At 39.8% G+C, this 20,305-nt stretch overlaps 1 protein-coding gene across 1 annotated transcript in view; it reads right to left on the reverse strand.

The window, feature by feature from the left end:
- Nucleotides 1-19,569, reverse strand: part of SGCG (sarcoglycan gamma) — a 148,552-nt gene extending 128,983 nt beyond the window's left edge. Inside the window, exon 1 of the mRNA XM_074915458.1 lies at nucleotides 19,354-19,569. The gene's annotated coding sequence lies outside the window, so the exon portion shown is untranslated. The remainder of the gene's footprint in view (nucleotides 1-19,353) is intronic.
- Nucleotides 19,570-20,305: the final 736 nt, after the last annotated feature.

Consider the following 20,305-nt stretch of genomic DNA (forward strand, 5'->3'; position numbering starts at 1 on the left):
CTATTACCCCAAGACAAATGGGAACTCCCCTTGAATATGTCCCCTACAAGCTAGGTTGTTTTCAATATGGATGATTTGCAGATATATATTCTACAACTGACTATGAAAAGACTCACATTTGAGTCATTTAGGCTGAAGTCATTTCTCAGGTACAGGCAGGGGATTGGCACACTCCAAAGAAAAGAATCATTCTGCTATTCAATAGGAACAGGTGCCCAGAAAATGGAAAAGCAGGTGTCACATATCCTAGACTTCTACACAGAAAAATTCTAGACCCAATCCTGATCTCACCTCAATAGGACAACCTAATTCAATCTTCTCAACCAACATTCTCTGCAGTGAGGGATAACACTTGATGAAAGCAAGCTGGCAAAGACAATCATCCTTGGCAAGATAGCTGTTTCCTCCAAACTTTGCAGTACAACATGATGACAGATGCCAAACTACAACATTTCATGTTAGCTCATGCAGCTGTATCCCATCAAACAGGGTAACCCTAAATAAACACTCTGGGATCACAGCTTCACCAATGGTGACAGTCACAGCAACATCATGTCTAGGCAAATTACCACCAATGGCTTGTATAAACATAATGATGCCAGCAGAAGGCATTCAGGAAGTAAGCAGTTCAAGAACAAAGAAGTCCATGCTGTGAAAGTCCAAAGTGTTCTGAAGTAGCCACTATACCATGGTATGCTCCTGTTTATAAACCAGTGGGGGTGCAACTTATCTTTCCAAAGAGTCTCAGGCTTGAGAAGAATGGACATGAGCTAGTCCCTAGTAATCATCTCAAGGAACAGAGGTAGTCAGTGGACATATTTTTCTCTGAAGTCTTTTTCTGATTATACTACAATGTTACATTCCCTGTTACTTATTCTTAGTTATATCTAAATCTTTTATTCTTTATTGCACAATGATCCAGCATGAACAAACTGGCTTGACAGTGAAACTATCTAACATTAATCTACAGGCTACCTGTTAGAACATTCTCCTGGAAGATGAAGTAGTACACTCCAACAGCTAGTAACTTTCTGAATTTGGTTTCCCACTTCCCTGTCCCTTTCTCTAGTCTATGATCAAAAAAGTGGATAGCTCATCAACTCTTACCTTTTTCCAAGTTATATTAAATAAAATTCAGTACTCTCTAATGTACTATCGCTCCTTTAATTCTGTTCTGGGGAAAGAATTTTTAACTTTTAAAATTTATAGCCACTGCACTATGTATATCTATTTTACATTAACCATATGTGCATTGTACACCAAGCTGTAAGCTATTTTAAAGACCTTTTGAACTATGCACATTAGATCATATTTAGCACAGGCAAGTAGCTCCCAAAATATTCCCAATGCTCTTGAGAAAAGGGATACCTTGCTAGTCATTGTGGAAACATAAGCCCTCATTAAGAGACTGTATTTGATTTTGTACATGTTGTAAGTTTGTATACAAAAAGTTCAGTGCTACACACAATATTTCCTTTCTTATAACCTAATAAGAATTAGATTATATTTAGCTTGGTTTTACTTAGCTTGCAGCAGGTATAAATTGTAATTCTTTACAGTACTCATATTCAAAACTTTCAAGAACTTTAAGAAACATAGCCCGTAAATATAACTTAAATTCTTAACATAAAACACATGTGCCAAAACACAACAAAATGAAGAAATTTACATTCATTTGGTTGTGACCTATAATTTTTCAGGATGACAACTTGGGCATGTGATATATTTGTAAAGATTATGTATTCCCCTCAGAAGGACAACTTCCATAGCATTTAACCTGTTCTTGACATCTGCTAATATTTATTATATCCATTACTACCTGTGTATGTATCCAGCAGCATATTTTTCACATAATACTTTAAACAGGTGTGATATATTTAAAGAATATCAATATTTCAAGCATTTAATATTTACAAATATGTAAGAACTGTTGCAAGACTGGATGGGATAGAGTTAATTTTCTTCCTAGTAGCTGGTACAGTGATGTGTTTTGGATTTAGGATGAGAATAATGTTGGTAACACACAAATGTTTTAGTTGGTGCTAAACAGTGCTTATCCTAAGTCAAGGACTTTTCAGGTTCCCATGCTCTGACAGTGAGGAGATGCACAAGAAGCTGCAAAGAAGCATGGCCAGGACAGCTGACCTGAACTAGCCAAAGGGATATTCAATACCACCGGACCATAGGACGTCATGGTCAGTACATAAAATAGCAGGGGAGTTGGCCAGGAGGGCATCACTGCTCGGGGGCTGGCTGGGCATTGGTCAGCAGGTGATGAGCAATTGCATTGTGCATCACTTGTTTTTCTTGGGTTTTAGTTCGCTTTTTGTTATCTTTCTTTTTGTTGCAATTATTATATTTTATTTCAATTATTAAACTGTTCTTATCTCAACCCATGAGTTTTACTTTTTGTATTTTTGATTCTCTTCCCCCTCCTACTGGTGGGAGAAGAGTGAGGGAGCGGCTGTGTGGTGCTTAGTTGCAGGCTGAGGTTAAACTACAACAGACAGTGACTTTCAGTGAACTCTAACAACAGAATTTGTCTCTATCTATGCAACATAACGTGATAAATCCACTTTTACAATTTCTTGTAAAGGGTTCTTGCTCATTAGCAGTGCATGACTATAATTCACTTGATACTTAGCCTTCTTTCAGCTACCCTCTTTTCCAGAGAACTTTCAGTGTCAGTCTATAGGATGAACTAACTGTATCACCAATAGCAGGCCAATCCATTTCTGGTTCTTTCTTTTCTCAGGATCCTTGGGACAGAAACCAAGGACAAACACTGTACTGGACAAGCCATCTGGTGGCGGCACATTTTCAGTGGGCTGATTTTTGAAGGACCAAAGAGCCCACTTCCTGTGAGAGAGGCCATCAGTCTTCAGCAAAAGATAGTGCATGGAACTAGACAGCTATCACAGAATGATTCACAGTCTCTTTTGTATGTTGTTCCACAAAGATTTTTAGGAAGAGCTCAGGAGCAGGGCTAATCAACTGTTTTTGATGGCAGAAGCTCACTCCACTATGTGGAGTAGCTCACATGGAAGTCTCCAGTGAATATGGAGTAAGCCTAGTGTTTCTGGAGTGGGTAATTTATTTTTTTTTTAATTTTTTTAAAATAACATTTTATTTCCAGCTTTGCAGCAATATAGGGAAAAGTTTAGGCCTGACAAGTCTGGTAAATGCTCTCCCCTTGTCCAGCTACTGTCACCTTGTTTGTTACTTATAAAGGAAAACAGATACAGTATTTTTGTTCAGCTGAAATATCTGAACCACCTGCTAGGCTTGCTTTTGATTAGTAATTACATGCAAGGTCAAGCTGCTTAGACATCATGCAGTTTTGATAAGGTGATTCCATGGTTAAGCTACAACAACACTGTGACCTTAATGTTGCTAACAATTCAAGTTTGACACAAATGGGAAAAAGTGATCTGTATAGTCAGGAAATACTATAGACCAAAATGTATCAGCAGGTCCAGCTGAGAAGTAAATAAGTAAACAAAATATTAAAAAGTGTATGTGTGTGTTTATCTATATATATAAAAATATTTTTTTATATATACATATAATAAAAAGGGGTTTGTTCCTTGAAGCTTCCTCTGAAGTAATGTTTACTATATTACAGGATACCATTCTGCCATACCTTGCTAAAGGTAAACAAGATAATAGGAATGACTTGTGATAAAACACAGACTTGTGATAAAACACAGCTTTTATTCCAGTTATAAAAATGTTCATTCCACCATCTATCTGTTGAAGTAAGCCTGTGAATTCTCGTTACAATTTCAGCATTACTGGTCATTAAAAAAAAAAAAGGTAGAAAAAGTTAAAAAAAGATAATTGGATTCCTGCATGATTGCAATAGAGTCTGACACTTCTAAGTAACACTACACCTTCTGCAAGTGAGCAAAAGGTTACATGGCATGGGAAGCATCTCCAGTCACTAAATAAGCTATGAGATTTACCCATTTGGAAAGCTGGGCCCTATTTAGTCTGTTATTTACAGAAGTTAGAACATTATTATTGTATTATAAAATTTGAAACCCAAGCATTTCTCAGTACAAGGTAGTTCTTGAATTTAAAGTAGTTATCACCACAGATAGAGAATAAGTTTAAAGAATATTGGCAACTATATTTATACAGAAATACAGAATTTTGGTTTAGTTATTTAATTAGTCTTGTGATTTTATAAACTGTTTCAGGACTCCTCTTCAAACAATGTCATGTTTAATAGTGTCCTGGTGTAGCATGTTAAAACTAGGCCAATAACAATAAGTAAAGATAGTGCACAGGTCTTCCCATAGCATTGTGCTCACTGTGTCTAACAGAGTTATACTGGCACCATAGTCACAGCAATTTCCACAAGAGTTGCTGAAACTCAAAATACCTACACATATCTGCACATACCTCTAAGCAGAAAGCTATCTCTCTCTCCAATGATATATCATAGAATCACAGAATCATTCAGGTTGGAAAAGACCCTTGGGATCATCGAGTCCAACCATCAGCCCTACTCTACAAAGTTCTCCCCTACACCATATCCCCCAGCATCTCATCCAAACGACCCTTAAACACACCCAGGGATGGTGACTCCACCCCATCCCTGAGCAGCCTCTTCCACTCTCTGACCACTCCTTCTGTGAAAATTTTTTTCCTTATGTCCAGTCTAAACCTCCCCTGTTGCAGTTTAAAGCCATTCCCCCTTGTTTTGTCACTAATCACCTGTGAGAAGAGACCAGCACCAACCTCTCTACAATGTCCTTTCAAGTAGCTGTAGGGAGTGATGAGGTCTCCCCTCAGCCTTCTCTTCCTCAGACTGAACAGTCCAAGCTCCCTCAATCTCTCCTCATAGGATTTGTTCTCCAGGCCCTTCACCAGCTTCGTTGCCCTCCTCTGCACTCGCTCCAGCACCTCGAGATCTCTCTCGTATTGAGGTGCCCAAAACTGGACACAATACTCCAGGTGTGGCCTCACCAGTGCAGAGCACAGGGGGACTGTCACCTCCCTACTTCTGCTGGTCACACTATTTCTGATACAAGCCAGGATGCCGTTGGCTTTCTTGGCCACCTGGGCACACTGCTGGCTCATGTTCAGCTGCTTGTCAATTAGAACCCCCAGATCCTTTTCTTCCACACAGCTCTCCAGCCACACCTCCCCAAGCCTGTAGTGATGCATGGCGTTGTTGTGGCCCAAGTGCAGGACCTGGCACTTGGCCTTGTTGAAACTCATCCCATTAACATTGACCCACTGATCCAATCTATCCAAGTCTCTCTGTAGAGCCTCCTTATCCTCATGCAGATGAGACATACTGTCCAATTAGTAGAGACATAACGATATTCCTTTTATGTTAAAGGAAACTTACTTCACCTATACATAAGAGTATACCATTTTCCAGAACTGTTATCAGAAATTTTTTTGATTAATACCCATTATGAGTAGATAAATAAAACTGCTTTGAGTATTTTTCAGACATTTTTACATACCAGTGCTGTGTTCTTCCTATTACCATCACAGTTTCAGTTTAAGATTCTTATTTGTTCCTGTCAGCTGATTCTAGAGAATAATGGTATAGTGAGAGACTGTTTTACAAGATAAAGTGATAATCTTTTCTTTCCATTTGAATCACCCTGTTTCCTTAATCTTCTATGACTACTGAAGATATCACCAGTTATTCCTATTTCTCATGCAGTACCAATTGGTTTCTTGTGACAAAAGCCAGGAGCATCTCAATTTTATCTCATGATTATTTTTCTCATTAAAGACCTAGCTTGTGAAAAAGCGTAATTCATGTAATTAATGATAAATGAGTTTACATCTAACACTAACAGGAGGAAAATACATGTCAGCATCTCCTTTAGAATAATGTCTGCATTAATAAGGTATTCAAAAGGATGAACAGAAAGAATGAATTAATTTTCCAGAGCTACTCAGAGAAAGTCATGGCAGTCTCTCCAAATATTATCAGGATCAGGCAACTTCTATGTAATCTCTGTTGCAGCTGATTGCGGAGACAGCTTGTTACTACAAGCAACTACAGCCAATCCACTTACTGCCAGGTATGCATTTTCTTCTTTTATCAGGACTGCAAATAAAATAATACAAACATGCTCACTGACGGTTTTAGTTAACATACAGCTTTCTTATAATCACTGTTTTTGGAGAATAATGTAGAATGGAAGAGAATTAAGAAAGAAATAGTTACCTACTGCTCATGTACATTTTTTTTATTGACATACTTATATATTTTCCATTTTTAGAAATTTTTATGCACCACAAAAAGACAACCTAGTGATTCTGAATCACTGGGGCCAACTTGGGCAGCAAAGGTTTTTCATGCATTTCCAGAACCTGGAGGACTTTACAGATTAAACCACTTCAAATAATTTCCTTTATCAATAAATTCCTGATGAACTCAGATTCCAAACTTACAAGATTACACGCTGAAAAAAAGGGAAGAGAGGCCAAGATACAGAATATATTTGTGTTTATACACATAAATACCTTTTTATAATGAAGTTCCCTCAAATCATGGCTCTTATTTATAGTAACAGCAATTTCTTATTCATCAAATTAATGTACACATGCATATTTTGCTGTCGAAAATTTTCAAGAAGTCTCATTTTGGTTTGGGGAAATCAGAGTGCAATTCACATCAAGACTGGGGAAAAAAAATCTACATGGCTGTGTCTATCTGTCATCAAAGCTGTACTCTGTCAATGATGGACTTTTTCAGTTGCCTAAAAAAATTATTTTAGGTGCCTTAGAGTATCTGAGGTATCTACATGGAGCGACCAAATATGGGAGACTTCTGTCCTTCTACAGCAACAACTATTGGCCAGATAGGACACCATAGGGCCCAGATGCCCACCTTCAGTCAACTGAACTGTGCCATAATTGTCTACTTTAAAAGTAATCCTGGAACTCTTTTCCTAAAGTTTTTATCAGCTACAAACACAAGCACAGTATTTAACAAATATGCATACCGACAATTATGCTGTTCTTCTGGTAAATAAGAAGAAAGTTGACAGAAAGAACACTATTGCAGATCAAGATCAAAGACAGTGTGTGAGATAATCTTTACGAACTTTTAGCAGGTCTCAATAGCTTGAAATTGGATTTGAAATTCCTTCAGAGTTAAGTTAACAATCCATAGGAAGGATCCTGTTTGTGCAGACAGTTGTACTGGTTGAAAGATACCTTGATTTCTGAGGTAAAGCTTCAGTAGGATCTTTATCCCTATGAAAAATCTGCGTATGAGAGACACGTCAAAAATATTTGTATCTTCTTTAGGCCCCATAAAAAATATTTGTTTAATTGTCGCAACAACTTGTAAGTAAGAGACAGAAAAAACACAGTAGCTCAACCTGCCAAGACAAAACCAGGTTCTAAAGAGTAGTCTTGTGCTAACTACAAAAACTGTATTATCTTTTTAGAACTTTTCGCCACATGAATAAAAACATAATTGCCAGGAAAAATTAATGAATCATAGACATAGCTGTGAGGCAAGCTTGTAGTGAACTCATACAAAGCTGTATTCCTATAGCTCCACTAGGTATTCCTAAACCTCACGGAGCTGAAGTTTAAATGAAAATAGGATTTTGTATGCATCCATAAAAATTATTTTAGTCTAGTCACTTCTGCTGTTAATTAGGATTTTCTGCACACTGTGCAAAAAAAACACTCTTTGAGTCCACGGTCATCATTTACAAAGTAAGCTGGAAGCTGCAGTATTCATGGTAAAGAGACTGACCCTGAGTCAGAGATTATACCTGAAAATGACAGCACAATCAATAAACCCTAATGATGGATAGATGAGAAGCAGATTTCACAGATGGCCTCAACTCTTGGATATTTGCATGAGGAGCTGATTTCTGGACAGGCATGGACCTTGAAGTAAGCCTGCCAGCCAAGAGTGGATGCAGCAAATGTCTTCTGGAAACATGGGCTGGAAAAATGAGAAAAATTTTCTGTACTTGTTCACCAGCCTGATGATAGGACTATAAAGAAAACACATGAATCAGCATGCATGTCCAAAAATTATTATCTGGCATTATGAGGTCTTCAATCAGTTTTGCATACATCACAGATAAAAGTCTGGCATACTCAAAGACATGTGTGCAGGTGCCAAGTATATAAGCAACCTGAGACGAGAATTTACTGGCATGGTTAGGGCACACTTGCATTTTTTGTTGGAATGGGGGACCGAATGGATTTCTTATTAGCATAGTTTTGGACTCATCTGAGCAAGCAATAACAATAGATGCTGGATTCTGGTTACTGACTGAACTGTCTGCAAGTTAACCTATAATTCAGACACACACACACAAAAAAGGTCCTGAATACAGATTCAGACAAAAATTGCCATAATTCACATATACTTTCAAAATATTCCAAAAATTTCAGTTGTGTAAGAGACACTGTAAGACAGTAATAATTCCAAGAAAAAGTGTTATATACCCCCTGTGTCTTAGATAGATTACAAGAAGCAATAATCCTGAAACTGAGAACAGTTTAGAAATCTTTAGGTTTAACTAGAAGATAACAGAGATACATAGCATTATACTTACAGGGAGGGATGTTTTCTTTTAGTATAGATATTGCATTTGCCTCAGATTTAAGATTAACCTTCACTTATGGGAATAAGAAAGCAATGACAGTGACAACTCCCTTATGATCTATACATACTTCCTCTATTGCTCAAAGGCTAGTGTGTCAAAAATTACCATCTATTTCTATTCTCATGAAAAGAGTCTCTAAGTAGGGATAAGAAAGGCAGGTGCAAGCTGGACAAAGAGCAGAATCATACATATATCATAATTATACAGTATTAAGAACCCAGTAACCCATGTTGATGGGTTACTGCAGACACTTCAGAAGAAGTATAATGACTTCCCCTAAAAAGGCAGGTCTGACGAGACTGCTATTTTGCTCTCAGCCATGAGTCAAATTTGCTGTTAAGAAGACAGCATAGTAACAAAAGGGTATTATTAAAGAAGGAAAAAAAGACCTTTTCCCATAAATGCATATGTTTTCCTTGAAGACCTGTTATTTTAGTTGGGAGGCATGTAGGGCAAAGCTTCACTGCTGGTCTGAGTAAATTTGACTTTGCCTTTCTTTTGAGAAGTTAGAATTCAACATTTCAGTAGCCTCAAGTTTGCTATAATCCTAAACATGCAATGCTCAATATTAACATGAAACTAACTATACTCCTTAAAATGTAGTATCTTTAACTGGATTTTCAATTTCTTAATGTATGCCTTTGCATCAGAATCAATAGAGACTTGAGTAATACAATAATGTCATAGACGTCAAAGCAATGTATCAGGATCAGAAGCACGTCTAGAGTGCATAACCTGAAACAATCTTTTGGAACAGGGAAAGTTTTTATTGGTATCTTGGGTAAATTCTTTGCAAAATTTGACTGAAATGTCCTGGTAATTCCACGCCTGAAAAAGCAATGATGAGGGAATCTACTTATCCTCCAAACCAAAGCTTCTTTTGGCCTTTTTAATGGTATTTAAGCCAACCAGGACCACAACTTAATGTCATGACTATTAATGATGTTTTAGTTTGAAGGACTAATAAGTGATTCAGATCATCTAAATTTTGTGTTGTAACTTCCTCTACACAGACTGAACAAGAAGAAGTCATTGAAGGAACTTGAACTAAAACACTATATTTGACAAGGTAATATGACTCCAATGGAAGGCTATATGAACACATTCCTTTGAGACAGATGCCCATTTGCAGTGGAACACAGCATCCATAGCACACAGCTATGGTGACCAAATTTCTGATAAAAAGAATTCTTATGAAAATAATATAAGAAACAGGTCAAGGACTGACACTTCCATCATTGGCATGTTCTTCTACCGCTTTGAACTGGAGACTGAGACGTCATAGCCCAGAAACTGCATCTGGACCATCTCCACCTGATGGCTACTAGTCAAAGTCCACCAATCTGAATACTCTGCTTTGAGGTCCTTTATATATGTGCCTGTTATAACATCCTGTGGCAATGGGTTTGCTGACTGATAATTTCACTGACTCTTATCACACAATGAGAAATGGTGAATAATGAGCCGATCTCCACCTTTTTTCATGTCACTCAATGTCACTGACTTCTGTCACATTACCTTTTAGCACCCCCTTCATAAGCTGAAGATATGTAATCTGTTTGATCATCTGTTGAAGAAGATACACAATCTCCTTGGCCTGTTTTCTGCCTTTCCCTGAATTGTTTAGAAACTCATATCTCTTTTTAAGATAGAAGAACCATACCTGCCTATGGTATTTAAAATTAATAAAAACATATCCATTTTTTCCATTGTGCACTTTTTATATTGTTCTTGGTTCCTATTCTACTAATTTGTAATACTCCATTCACTTTTCTGATCATTACTGGGCTGTGAACTCACATTTTCAGAAAGTTATATTCAATAATTCCAGTACTCCTCTTTGAGGATCCAACAGTATTCAAAAACAGATGACTGATGGCAAGGACCAAAGCAAAAATCCTTTGAGAAGTTACTTAGCATCTATTGAGAATGAAAGTTACATGCCCAGGAAATAACGCTGCTGTTTAATTAGCAACAATTCACTTCTATTCAGTTAAAGCTCTCACCTTCCTACTTGGTGCTTCTTCAAATAATTTATAAATTCACTGAACAGCATATGTTCCAGCATCTCTTATCCCAAGACCTCACAGGTAATCTGTCTCATCTGGGGTGAAAAGTAACCATTTATTCCCACTCTCTCTTCCCAGGTTTTTAAGTAACTATTTACCTTCGAGAGAATCTTCTCTCCTACAACTCAGGCTCTTTCAGAGTTTTTGATAATATTTTAATAACTTATTTTGAGGAAATTCATTGATAGGTCTCCCGTATGTGTTCTTATTTATGTCAGGATGTAAAACTCAATTTCTCCTATGACACTATTCCAGAACTGTTTATGTCACATCATATGTCAAGGAATAGGTTGATAATGCTGAACCTCTTGACAAATAGACTAGTAATATACATAAGTGTCCCTTCACTGCTAGCAAGATGATCAGATTTGGTGCAAGCAACTTGGAAAGCCCACTCCTTTACATTTTAAAGAAGCCCTTTAAAAGCATACACTCATAGTAGATATGTGATGGAGGAGGAGGAAAACAGCAGCAAGAATCAAAACCACCCTTTGTAGAAGAGAATTTTAAACAGAGAAAGTGGAAGGAATAGACAACAACATGACAAAGGGCTTCTGTAGGGTATTTGTGTCTACAAATAGTGCCGTGTTAGAATGAGCTGATCCTCTAAAGTGATCGAACCCCAGAGTGGGAAAAAAGTGCACGAAGTCCAAAACACCAAAAGATCCAAATTTTCACAATCAGTAGAGGACCAGGTAGGAGTGGCTAAGATTAATCTTTCACTGGGATTCAAGAGGTTTTCAGAGCATCTGCTTTTTTTATCTTAAACGTCATTTTTGCCTGTCCATTATAGAATTACTAGAACAAAGATGCTCATCATCCTCTCTGCTGATGCTGGTGACAATGTAAAGCAGAAAGTGAGCTTCAGAAGACCAGTAAATTATTCATACATACATATGAGGTAGTTCTGCTCTGGCAGTTGAATGTGGAACCTCCCTTAGAGCATGTATTTTTCACTTTAAAATACATTATTTATTAAAAACATTAAAACAGTCTTGAAAGAAAAGAATCCTCTCTCCCCTGCAGAATGTCAGAATTGTTCTTTATAGCTCCTCAACCGCTTAGAAACTGGGTGATGAAGTCAAAGCATCAAGTGCTGTGCTAAAACCAGATACATATATTTTTATGATTGCAATGATAAAGTTAGTTGCTACACACATCATACAAAGTGATCCATATAGCTTGCACCATTCTTCCAGGTAAGAACAGAAATTATATTATTTCTCACTTTTCTCCAAACTAAGGCTTTACTGTAGACTATCCTTTCTCTAAAGCAAAGTTGTGAAGAACACACAAAGAACACAACCAAACTCGAAATCTTGTTGATTTTGTCTGTGAGCGTTTGAGGAACCAGGTAAGCTAAAAAGTTAATTTCACTGGTGGTATATCCAAAACATCATGTTTTCTTGACAAAGGAAACCTGGTTCCCCTTGCTTTTTGGTTTATTGTCCTGGACTAAATGAACTCACTACACATATTGGAGGGATGGCCCGTAAACTAAGGGAATGATATCTGTGTGTATGTCAAAAAACAGGAAAAGTGATGGTGATTAATTAGAATGTATTTGAAAACATGGAACCTGAGCATAACATAAATGGCATGGCATAAGGGGTGGATTCTGTGGTGGTTTGGGCTGGGGTAGAGCTAATTTTTTCTTTTTAGTAGCTTAGAATAGCGCTGGGTTTTGGATTCAGTATGGGATTTGGTATGAGAAGAGTGTTGGTAATATGCTGATGTTTGTAGTTGTTGCTAAGAAATCAAAGACTTTTCAACTTCCCACATACTGCTAGTGTGCAGGAACACAAAAAGCTGGGAGGGATCACAGCCAGGACAATGGACCCAAATTGTCCAAAGGAATATTCCATATCATATAACATCATGCTCAGTGTATAGATGAGGGTTTTCTGGGAGGCAGGCTCTTTCTCTTCTGGGATTGCAGGTTCAGGATTTTCTCTCTTCTGGGATCACAAGCAGTGAACAGGTTGGGCATCTGTTGGCAGGTCGTGAGCAATCGCAATGTGCATTAGTATGTTCTATTATTATTATTATTTTGTTTTTATTTTATTTCAATTATTAAACTGTTTTTATCTCAACCTATGAGTGTCCTTACTTTTACCCCTCCAATTCTCTCCCCTGTCTCCAGGGTGGGGGGAGGGTGAGCAAGCAGCTGTGTGGTGTTTAGCTGCCAACCGGGTTTAAACCACAACATTTACATAGTACACAGTACTATCAGGAGTTGTCAGTTCTCATCAGCAATTCCTGAAATTGATGTAAGAATAATTTGCATGCATTTTGGATTTCCTGAAACTCAAAATGCTGCAACAAAGCAACAGCTTCTCTGAACAACACTATCTTGATTCAGAAAAATCCCAGCCTATGAAGTAAGCATCCATATTTTCACTGACCAGTAAAAGCGAAGAAGCATACTGTCATGAGTTTGGTTAACCTGCCAGAAAAGGGAAGCCCTTTTATCTGAAGTAATCACTCAATGCTCAAGCAGCTGCCATCTGAGAGAATTTTCTATAGAATGTTAGTGGAAAATATGAAGCATACACCAGGATACGTATGCTACCATACAGTACACATACCAGACCCTACCATGTATACTATATGTGCATACAGAAGTAATTCCCCAACCATATTTTTTCCCACCAATGCCCACTGGTCTCACGCTGCTACACTGAATCTGCTAGGATCACAATATGGGTGTCTGTAATTGCCTCGAAGAATTTTATAGACTGATAGAAACAGGAGAGCCTTCTTCACACTGACAAGACCATTAAGGTTCTTCAAGTGGACTTGTCCTGCACTGACCCAAGCAATTAAAGAACTTCCTGGGATGACCTTGCACTAGCCAGTCAGTGAACTAAGGGAAGGAGGAGATCCCACTGTCTACAAGGCTTAGTGAACTCATCAAATGCCTGAAAAGACCCCGAGAAGATGTCCTGACTTCCTTCTAGGTCCATGAAGAATACAGGCCACCCAACGATGAATGTCCCAAGAGAAGTATATATATATATATGTGCATACATATATATACACACGCATATATGTATATATATACACATATATAAAAAATATGATCTTGCACTTCAAAAAGACTGCTCTGGCCAGTGCCCAGACACAGTAAATGGTTTTCTAAAAAGTGAACCTTCTTTCTAAAGAATAGAAGGCTTCAGAACCCAGTGTCAGCTCAGACAACAAGAGGTGGTGGCAGGCCATCTTTGGACTTCCACAACAGCTGCTACCATACTCTTTTCAAGACCGTTTACAACCTTCTTTTGCAAATGATTTTGGGGACTTAGTTTTTGACAGTGGAGCAGGAGATTCCAGAAAAATTTATTTAATCAGCCAGATCTTTCCATTTCGATTCTCTTTTCTTGGTGTTTGACTCGAATACATGCAGATTTTGAAACTGGCACCAGGAAAAGACTGAGTACTTTTTATTTATCTGCATGTGCACCTCTGTGAAAAATATATATTAAAAATACAGGTATCTTCAAGCCTCCTAGCAAAAAAACCTTTATACAAAACTTCACAGCCTGAAGTGTTGTGTCTAAAGAAATCATCCCAGGGAAACAGTCAGGGAAATGCTATGATTTTTCACATACTACAATTTTTACAAATAATGTTGAAAATTAGTTTACAATTCCTCATTAACAAAGAAACTTTATTTTGGAAAAACTTCTGGACAGTTTATTTCCTTGTTTCTGAAAAACAAATAAATTGCTGGGTTTAGCATAAACTTAGGCATGTTGTTTTTTTGTATACATTGTGCAATTTCTTGAATTGAGAAACTTTTTCCTCAAAACTCCTATTCTAAAACGTATCTACTTTTCTACAACACAGAGAAACACGTTTTTACTGGTAACTTTTTATGCTAATAAAGAGCAATGGTGTTCACTACACAAAATCCAAATTCCATAGATCAGTTCTTAAAAAACCAATACAAGCTGTCTTTCCAGGTTTAGAGAGACATGAAACTGTGAAGTTTTCAGAACTGTTTATAATAAATGTTTATCTTCAGAAGTAGTGAATGCTTAATGCACAACCACAAGTAAGTAATTTATTTGGGTATTTTTGTATGATTCACATATGTTGCAGTTTCCAAAAGTAATTCTTCATTTTCAGAGGCTGATTCATGTTACGTGACTTAAATCAACAGCAATATTGACAAATGTATTAATTTGGAATGTCATGGTGAGTGTCTCCACTGAAGTGGAAATAAAATAATTAGATGTTCAGTATCACTATTAAATCTAAGCCTTCAAATATTAGAAAGTAGGTAAATTCAACGTAATGACAATTTGTTAAGAGACTGTAGATTGCTAAGATTTTCAGGGACACACACCCCTAAGTGAATCAGGTTTCTTAACACTATATGGAGTTTTCCTTTAATGTTTTCATAAATCTGTACAAATAGTGACCTTGTATGACCTTTAGAAATTATAGAAAACATAGCAGTTAATCAAACAGCTCAATAATTTGACATATTATTTCCTGTTATTTGCTGACTAAAGTCACTTACTATCATTAATTGTGAGAAACTAAAGAGTAAAACTAGCATTTATATTACCTTGGTAATTTTCATGAGGTTTGTGGAGAGCATTTTAATTACAAATAGTATACATGATATAATAATGAGGTATATTGCCCAGTATTGGAGTATTTTGACCTGACATTCAAGAAAAGGTATTTGGTTGCTCAGTGAAAACTATTGTATTAGAAAAAAAATTTAACTAGAAGACTCGAGAGGACTTTCTTTTCTTGAAAGCTGTGATGTTTTGTAAGAAAACTGTTGTAACAGAAATCTGGGCTTTATAACAGTTGGTAAAAGACAACAATACCCATATTTGTACACTCATACAGTACCTATAGATTGAAACCCACTGCACTGGTTTTGTTTTAAAAATAGATTACAATACCATATTCAGAGAATCATTATTACCAATCCATTGACAAACAGGAAGACTTTCTTAAGAGGGGCTGCTCCAGGCTGTCCTGGTAGATAACATTTAAGTTTATTAAGAAAGTGACAGATGACAGAGTATACTTTCTAAATCTGAACATGACTTTAGTCCAGGGAGAGCTAGAAGCCAGAGTTAGAAGTCCTGGTATACCAGACTAAAATTCATAATAAACATGCTAAACTGGAGACATGATCTAGGAGAAAATTAAGATGAAACTCAGGAAGGTAAATAGTTTAGCTAAGAATAATCAACCGAGAAAATACAGGATGAGGACAAAAAATATGTAGCTATTGTTCAAAATGGTATTTTGGTGATTAGTTACCCTGAGCTAAAAGTGAACAGCAAGAAAATATTCTTGCATAAAAGATAATACACTGCCTTGAAGTGTAAACTAATCTTTACAGTTTACTTGTTGGTAAGCCTACAGCTTTATTTTTTCATAGAGGTACTCCACCTAAGGCATATGGCAGAACTGAAAGGAATTCAGCAGAAAATATTAACTACTAGAGGTCTAGAAAAGGTGACATAAAAAGAAAAATTAAATAATGAGGAGTCTTTCAGTTTAGAGGAGACTGAGTGGAGACGTAACAGAAGACAAGGAAAACCACCCAGAATGGGCATGTAAAATGAAAGCTCACTCTGCTTATTCTGCAGGAATACTCCTTGTTTGTGGCCACCAGAAGGAATTCTTTCCCAAAAGCTATCCCCCACTTTCCACAGATCTATAGCATGTAGTCCTCAGTGCCTGGCTGTTGAACGTGTACCGAAGACAGAATTTTCTTTAATCACTGTTCTATTTTGTATCAGTCTCTTGCTTCTAACAGAAATGCTACACTCAGTTAACTAGTTTCACCATGATTTTACCTAGTTCAACGACACCAGACAGGTTTAACAACGACATAACAAATTTTCTACCACAGTTCAAGAAGCCTTCAAGAGAAGGCTTTAAAGTATGGCAGTATAAGGTTTTCAAACAGAACTACAAGAAAAATCCTGTACATGCAATCACAGCTTTCAGGTAAAAGCAGATACCTCATCTGTTTCTCCAGGTATACCTTTACTCCAAATCCTCAAGGTACACATTATCCTCAAAAGCTGGTACCTTAGCTTTTATGGCAAAAGTTCATGTACAAAAACCCCTCAATTCCTAAATGCCTTCTCTTCTTTTCCTTTTACCAAACTTCCCACACTTCCATACCTTGATGCCATTTTATATGCCTCCTTTGCTTCACCTGGCCGTTTTCATTGCTTAAGATTTCACACGCCGTAAAAGAACGTTTGTTCAACACACAGTTATGTTTAAGGTCCCAACTTCTAACACAAGCTCAGCTTTTGATAGCAGTAGCTACATACAATTTGGACATGTTATCAGAATAGAAAGCTTATCGGCAAACAAAACATTTTGCTTCAGTATGTTATAAAAAGGCAAAATTCCATACTCCACCTCTACGTCACTTAGGCACTGCTGGATCAACAGTACTTTTGTGAGTTTAACAGGTGCTGATACAAACAAAATAAAAAGTACCTGTTTACAAAACTGAACACTAAATCCACAAGCATCCAACTATTAAACCTGTATTCAAAATCTTAAATTAGACCCTACATCACCACATTAATTCCTTCTTACCTCTTTTTTATATCCTAGCAGTCATTTTACAAGCAATATATAGAATAATACTAATATATACAACCACGTTGGAAAGTTAGTCAATGACAGTTTAGAATGACACCTTCTTTTAATGCACTACACATGCTCGCTCCTATGCAAACAAAGTTTCAACTGTCATTCTCTCAAGAAAAATGATAATTCCCTAGTCATATCTATCTTTTTAAGAAAGTAAGAACTACAGAACATTTTACAATAGAAGATTGTTTCACATGTTTAATAAAATCTGCCACTTACATGAAAGCCCAGAGATGTTAAGACTTGAAGCTGACAATGAAAAAAACCCCTCAACCAGAGAACAAACCACACAGAAGTGGGAAGCTTTTCAAGTTTTATACATGCCTATAGTTATCTTTCCTCAGTCCTCTCTCAGCTTAATGCAATGTAAAAGTCCATTAATAAAAAACTGAGCATACATAAAGCAGCCTCAAAGCTGCCTTGGGTCATTCACTGCGATAAACCTTCTTAGGGAATATAACTGTGTTTATTAAGAAAAAACCCAATCTGAAAATCATCTTAAGCATAGTGCTTTATCAATCTCCAACAAACAGTCATAGGCATTACCTGCACTACCATATGTATGTTGCTCAATCTAGTCTGCTTTTGAATGCTCCCCTAAATTTGGTTCCAATTTCCTTATATTATTAAAAACCAAAACAAAACACAAACAAAAAGCTACACACGCTTTTCTGATCTAACCAAATTAAGCCCATTGCATTTAAGTTTCTCCTTTTCCAGCAAACATTGTGGGACTACTTTAGTACTTGAAAATGTGGAATGAAAACAGAACTGCGGCTGATAATTCTTAAAGTAGGTTATCTCCGATTTCACCAAGGGAGTTGGTGGAGACATTCTCAATGAGGGGGACCTTGTCTTCTTTGAAATAACATGTCTTTTCACTCTCTGGGCAGTTTGCAATCTCCACTTCTTTGCTTGGGCTGATAAGGAAGGAGGCTTTTGAAGGTATAGATTTTTTGGTTTGTTTTTCTTTAGGACGGTTCAATGTTGTTTTTTTCACTTTGTAGCAAAGGTACCTAGAACTTCTGTGGGGCACTATTCACTTTTAATTGCTTAAATGATTTTAGAAAAACTATGCAAAAAAAATGAATCTGTCTTTTGTACAAACTATGAGCAAAGAGGCAAGAAAATAACTGAAACATTTGAAGTGGGATTTAATAACCTATTTTATTAAAAGTTTATACTTAATCCACAAATGTTCAGTTAAAAAGCCCAGCAAAACGTGATTCAAAAAGAACAGCAGTGCATTTACAGCTATGTCATATAACACAACAAACATCCTAGAGTCTCAGGTGCACTGCTATGCATTTCTTCCTGGTAAGACTGTTGTTTGTTTTCTTTTCCTGAACATATCTAAACTGACAAGGAGGTAAGAAAACTTCACTGATGACTAAAATGTGGCCATTAAAAGATGCCGACATTATAGCTCTCCGGATACTTAATCCTACCTCTCCGTAACAAACGGCAACGAAGCCCGCAAGAGCGAAACAAGTTCAGCGCACTGCTGGCAGCACCACTCCCGCCAGGCGAAGGGAGCCCCAGCACCCCCCGTCCGCCCCAGCACCCCCGGGCACCTCCCGGCGGGAGGCTGCGCCCGCTCCCCGCGCTCCCCGCCCGCGGCGATCCTCTCCCGCGTCTCTGTGACCCCCACCGCCGCTGGAAACTTTCTGCCGGCCGCAGCACCGCACCGCAGGCGCCGAGGCGAGGGCGTCCCGGCGGCACAACCGCCAGCCCAAACGCCACCCTCCTCGGCCCTTCCCCGCCTCGCCCCCGGCGGGAAAACCATCGCCTCAGGGACCCGACTGAGTTTCTAGAGCACGGAGCGGGTCTTGCCGCTAAACCCTACCCCGAGGACTGCCCGCCTCCTCGCCCTCCTCCGCTGCCCCTCGCCCCCGGGCAGCGGCGGCAGGATAACTTTTCAGGAAACGCTTCCCCTCTCCCGGCACTTGGGCAGGGCTGGGCCAGGGGCGAAGCGTGCTCGGCTACGGGGGGAAGGCGTGCGGGGCGGTTACCTGAGGTCCCCTCTCGGCTGCAGGGCAGAGTCCCCACGGTCCCCTTCATGCCCGAGGGGCTGGCGAAGCCGCCCTGAGGCACAAGCCTTCATCCAGCTTCCTCCCCGCAGGCGGCGCCTCCCTCCGCCGTCCTGGCGGGGCGGCAGGCGCGGGCGCTGGGTGGGTGCCGCTCGCACAGCCTCGCCGGCGCGGCGGGAAGGGACGGAGGAACAGAGGGACGGGGGGAGGGAGGAGGAGAGGCCGAGCAAGGGACGGGAAGCGAGCTGTGCCCTCCCTCGCTCCCTCCCTCGCTGCTCGTCGCGCAGCCGCCGGGGGAAGCCCCGCTCCGCGCGCCGCCGGCTCCCCGCCGGCCCGGCCGCCGCCGGAGATGCGGGACCCCCCCCCGCCCCCCAGCAGCCGCGCGGAGCGGGTGAGGGGGCGCGCAGCTCCCGCCCTCCCCGTGGCAACGGGCGCCCGGCACGGCCCCACCGGCAGCGGCGCCCCGGCCCTGACGGGAGCCCCCCGACCGCCGCGGCACCGCCGCCCCCTTCACCGAGTCGCGGCTCTGCCTCCCCGCCCGCGGCGGGCCGGGCCGGGCAGGGAGCAGCCGGCGCCGCTGGAGGGCGCCCCCGTCCCTCTTGGCGCTCGGCAGAGTGCGGCTGCGCGGGGCCAAGGGCCGGGGCTGGGGCCGGGGCCGGGGCCGGGGCTGGCCCCGGCCCCGGTCCCGGCCCCAGCCCCGGCCCCGGCCCCGCCGCCCCCTCGGACGAGGCCGAGGCGTGAATTCGGGGTGGTGGCGGCAGAGGGCGCGCTCGGGGCCGTTCTGGGAGGTGGTACGAGTTTGGGAGCAGTTTTCCTGGAAGGTTCTGAGATGTGTGGTAGGAGCTGGGCAGAACAGAGGTTGTGGAGGGCACAGAAGGAGTCGGGGGCAGATGCCAGAGGATGTTGGGAGAAGAGAATTAGATCTGGGAGGTAA

This window comes from Athene noctua, chromosome 1 (assembly GCF_965140245.1).
Source record: "Athene noctua chromosome 1, bAthNoc1.hap1.1, whole genome shotgun sequence".
Lineage (NCBI taxonomy): Eukaryota > Metazoa > Chordata > Aves > Strigiformes > Strigidae > Athene > Athene noctua.